Here is a 6,000-nt window from a genome sequence, read left to right on the forward strand (position 1 = left end):
CTTGGCATTGCCTAGTCTAGTATAGTTAATAGCATTGAACTTTAAACTTCTGGAATGGCAATCACGTGACTTTTACATTGATAGGGATACGTAATGCATGCGCCATACTGGGGAGCTAATCGTGTACTAATTCCGTTTGTAAACAAACAGTGAAAAATTACAGAAACGTACATGTTGAATAGTTGTTTTCCACCTGGATGCTAATGAAAACTTCTCCTACACAACATTTAGAGTGCCCTGATAAAAGAAAACCTATTTATAACATATGGAGTAAACTATAATAAATGATAAGTGAATGTAAAATAGGTTATTGTGGACCATATTATTCATACAAACTGTTGTACTACAGATGCATAAATCCAGCAAATGATATATTTAGACAAATAACAACTGTTCCATTATATTACAGATTATATTATATATGCATAAACCATAATGGAGAAACTTAGCACATAAAGTATTTCGATAAAAACAAAACATATGCTGCCAAGACAAACCGTTTTCAAGATTTAAGTGATAATAGCTCATGAATGTATGATATGTATAATACAGAATCTGTGAAAAATGGAATAAACTACTGCAACAACTAAACGAAAATTAAAAACAGTTGTAATAGAGGATAATCAAAATAATGCAAACAAGGAAATGCAGGAATGAGTGTAATCAGATGATCAAACCTATACATACACGTTACAGAAACTGCGTAAAAGGAGATTTGTATAGCACTGGATATTGAGCCAAGGTGCATCAGAGTTTCTTAGAACTAAATCAGATTAGAAATAGCAGTACAACAACAGCTACAGATGAATATTACAGTGATTACATTATTACTGGCCTTTAAAAAGTACTGCTTTAGTATTTTATGCCGCAAATATGCACCTTGCAGTTTGAATGTTCGATTTTAGCATAATGATACCATCGAAGATTATAAAACGACTGAATAAGGTTTTTCATCAATGAAGCAGTGGTTGGATATGCCATCTGCTGTGTCCATAAAGTGTTTCCCAAGGCATAGCACATCACTAAATCCTACACTACTGATAACATACACCACACAACGGAGTGGATCTGGCTTTGCGATAATACGAAAGTATCGATTTGCAGCTAACCTAGCAGGATCCTGATGACACCCGTCCTCCATTGTTTTGTAGCTCGAGTAGAGTATAGAGATGTCGGTACTGGATACTTGACTTACTGGTAACCAGCGACTGACGGCCAATGTCACATGACAGCACTTTAGTTAGCTTTCACACAATGTAGCCAGCTATATAGACTATACAGTTACCTATAACAGAAGTTTGACATCTGAAATCATTCTGGGCTCCACAAACTGATCAACTTCTAGAGTAGCCTGTATGATGAGAATCTCGTTTTGAGCAGTAACATTACCTGTCTTACCAGTGTCCAAGTTTGCACCACATTTGCTGATAAGTTTGCGAAAGGTAGCCTTAAACTGAGTAACAGTAAAATTATTATTCCAACCACCTAAACAAAAGCATCAATTATAACAATTACAGAAAATCAACAAAAATGAATGTCTTATTCACATGAAACATAGTACCCTTAAGATACAACAATACAGCTAATAAAATAAGCTAAAATAAAATAGGTCAAAGTCCTATCATATCGCTATGTAAAATGAAAATGTGGCAATCTTTGCTGGAAATCAATCTCGGTGATCTTAGGCATAACGCTTAATGGAAATTTCTTTATCAAGCATGGATCAAAAATGGATTGCACCCATGAGCAATAGAAAGTGAAGAATGAAAAAATATTTCAATAGAAATGACAACAAACAAATTGCAGAAATACTGCAAAGAAGTACTAACCATTGCCACAGATGCATTACTAGAGAGACTCACATCAACATCTTCTGCTAAGCTGCAGACATATTCATAAGCACTTGCTGTGGCAGCTGTCGCTGTTTTGCGTGCTGTTTGAGGTTTCTGAAAGAAATTTAGATATATCTAAATTTATATATAGAACAACCTAGCAGCGCTCATAAAAATCACCATTCAATATTGAAAAATAAACCTTTAATTAAATGACTGGGCAGTGTAAACAGTGTGGGCACAGCATCTGGTTACAGTCGAACATTTTGACCTGTTCTGTCAAAACATGGATCAGTGAAATTTTTGTTGCAGACAAGTGCCCAAGGACCAGGCTTATTCACTCTTCTGCGGTTGCGATACCATTGTAAATAACGACTGTTCTCAGTTACTTTGTTTGGAAATCTAAAAATTAAAATGAAACTGTAGTAGTTAGTTAGCAACAGTAGTAATAACAGTAGTACTATTACTCTTATCTCCTTACTGCTATATTTATATAATAAAAATTTCAAATTTAAATAGTAAAAAACCTTCGTTCTGTCAGGGTTAGAAAGTTTGAAAGTTTGCAGAAAGCAGCAATCACGCTAAAATTGGCATCGCGGATATTGTAATGCTAAAACAAAAGCGTGATAAACTGCCAAGCTAGGAATACATCAGTATTGGAAGCTCTGACAGATCAGCAGTCAGACTGCGGAGATAGGATTGCATCAGTGATAAAAGTGATGACAGGGCAGCATGAAAAATCTGCCAAGCTAGGTCAGCAACCGTGTTGGAAGCCTTGCTACAACAGCTGTTGCTTGTCAAAACAATTTATAAGTAAATTGTTTGGCAGGTAACGCCGGCATAGGAAGCTTGGAAAAACTAAGACTAATGGCAATCTCTCCCCACTGCTACAAACAACGTAATAATTGATGTATTACCTCTATGCTCTCATGTACCAAACATAGTAGCGGTCTAACCATTCCAGTTGATGAAGAGATATTAACAAGCCTGACTGTATATGATGTCACCACTAATCATGAAGAAGTATAGCCGTACGCTAATCAATTACAGGGACACGCACAAGCAAGGCCATACATACATCGAACCATCGACCAGTCATAAACGAATCGAATATTTACAACACGTTTTATAGATATAGCTTATAACATCATTTATTATAGATAATATGACTTTGTGAAATCATAATATAACTATGCATGAATTTTAATGTTTTGAAAAATAGAATTGATGTAATGAATATAAAAAAGCAAGAAATATGAATATATCTTTTGCTTTATGTAAGATAGATTATTGTAACTGTCTCAGAATGAATATTGTAGCAAAATCCATTTTATATGAATCAGCTATTGACGGTTTTCATGTTATTACCAATCTTGTAAAAATTATTGTCTTAGTTTAATTTTAAGTTTAAGACTTAAGTTTAATTCACGAGTGTATCGTATCATCATGGAATCCCATAAGGTGTCAACTGTCAAGGCAGCATATATCAAATGACAGAAAAAGAATGCTGGCTGAAATAGAAGACAAGTCTTGTACAAATCATTAGTTTCATTCACGGGCGGGCGTATCGCATCATCATGGAATCCCATAAGATGTCAACTGTCAAGGCATCATATATCAAATGTCAGAAAGGACCGCTGGCTGGCATCCGAGACACTAGAACAGTGGTTCTCAACTGGTGGTCCATGGACTCCCTAGGGGTCCACAGGAGGTTTTGAGGGGGTCCACAGGCTGGTGCCAGTATTGGTTTTTCTAGCTAGATATTTACAGCTATTTCTGTCATAGTGGTTGGATCAATGATATAAAACCCTAAAAGGATAGAAAACGGCTATCATATGAGCGGGGTTTAATGATCGAAGTCTGTTGGGATTGTGCTAGCCTGGATTACCGGGCTAATGCAGTTCCCGCGGGGTGGTCGCGTTGTCTTGTTAGGTTTTTGGGTCTAGACTTTTATTACCTATGTGCGTCAATCGCTGGATATTACCTGATTTCCAGTTTGTAGTACAACACAACAAAACCTGTAACCAGCAAACACGTAATTCTCTCTTTCCCTCTTCGATTTCAGCGATTTACTAAGATCCATGGAAAATAAAACATTTCAACTTACTTATTTTTACCAATTTTCAGATTGGTAGGGGTCTTAGTATATGCTTAAATTTGAATATAATTTACCCGAATTCACCCAAACAACGGTCTTTTTTCTCTAGTGTTTGATTAATATTTTACCACCTATAATATGAAATAGCAGTCTTTTGTCGTTGTCACATTGTTTGACCTGGCCAATAAGATGGGACAGCAGCAACGCTGTGCAGTGTAGTTTTCATACTCAAAATCTAAATGTAAAACCAAATTTGGGTCATTTCACAATGGCGACTTTTAATATCATGAATGCTTGTTAATGGCAGCTGACTGATCATAATTGTGACAATATTTGGCAACTATATTTATTTGACAACAAAATCAAACTAGCAGATCAGTAAAATAACCAAAGATGTTTATGAAGATAGAACCATTGAAGAACTTTGGCCTTCCATGATTCATCCACAGACAGCCAAACATACCCTTCAAACTCTGCTCCCATTTGTGTCTACATAATTATGCGAGTCCGCTTTCTCCTCCATGGTTGTTTTCAAATCGAAACAACAAAACCGACTAGGACTTGAAAATGACATCCGATGCGCTTTGTCAACCATTTCCACAAAGGTCGAGAATTTGGTGAAAAACAAGAAGTATAATCTATCGCACTAACAAACTAAAAATTAACAGTCAAAGCAATTTAGTATAGCATTCCTTTATGTAAGTAAATAGATAGAAACATGTCAAATCTATTGACTCTTATATTATTCTAATTTATAATGTACGCCAGTTTACAATACATTGTTATAAACACCATATATTATGATGTTTATAAAGGGGTCCATGACTTTTAGATAAATAGCTCAGGGGGTCCATGGCTCCAAGGTAGTTGGGAACCACTGCACTAGAAATAGACATTACGAAAATGTTGTAAGAATCCAGTGACATTTGACACTAATCCGAGAACAAGTATATAAGGAGGAGCTGGCAGCAAGCCAAAGCAGAGCGCATCTGGCAGCGAGCCAGAGACAGCAACTTGGCAGCAAGCCAAGTAGCAAAAAGAGGGCACATAGAGAGCGCATCTGGCAGCGAGTCAGGCACAGCAACTTGGCAGCGAGCCAAGCAGCAAAAGAGGGCGCAGAAAGAGGGCGCAGAAAGAGGGCGCAGAAAGAGGGCGCAGAAAGAGGGCGCAGAAAGAGGGCGCAGAAAGAGGGCGCAGAAAGAGGGCGCAGAAAGAGGCTAATATAAGCCATAGGAGCCTGCAGCAGACAGCCTGCAGAGGATCAACCCATTGAGGAGGGAACATACAGCAAATACAATCTACCCAAAGAGGCGGGAAGCCATAAAATACAAAGCCCTGAGTAAATAGAATTCGTTCAGCCCCCTGCCAGCAGAAGAAGCCGTCATTACACGCCTCGTCACTACACGCCTCCTCACTGTCTGCGTGTAACTATTAAACCTAGAAAGGCCATAACTAATAGGGCTAATTATACAAGCGTGTTGTTATTTTTGCTTTGGCTAGTGAGTATTGACAGCATTACTGTTATTTTTGTTCTTCTAAAGGAAATAGAGTTACAGACACTTGAAAACAAATTACTGGTGCATAATTGTTGTCTATTACAATAATTGCCTACAAGTAGTAGTAGGCCTTGCAATATCAATATTATGTACTTGTTGTGAACTTTGCTACTCCGGCTTATCATTGCAATATCGCGTCATTGTCAAAACAAGTTGCAAGGAGAACTATAGGAGTGCCCATCTCCATTGATTGAGTTGCTATTTCAATTTGGCCTTTTAGCAGCAGTCTGATACGCTGATCTGTCAGAGCTTCCAATGCTGATGTATTCCTAGCTTGGCAGTTTATCACGCTTTTGTTTTAGCATTATAATATCCGCGATGCCAATATTAGCGGGATTGCTGCTTTCTGCAAACTTTCAAACTTTCTAACCCTGACAGTTCTGAAGGAGGAAAAAGTTCATTCACTAGCTTATAAATTCATCTAATCACCGACAACATACAGTCAAACTTGTACACTCAGTAGTGACACTGATCGACTCTCACTCACCAAGTGACTGGTGTAGTCAGGCCTGCC

Source organism: Watersipora subatra, chromosome 7 (assembly GCF_963576615.1).
Source record: "Watersipora subatra chromosome 7, tzWatSuba1.1, whole genome shotgun sequence".
Taxonomy (NCBI): Eukaryota; Metazoa; Bryozoa; class Gymnolaemata; order Cheilostomatida; family Watersiporidae; genus Watersipora; species Watersipora subatra.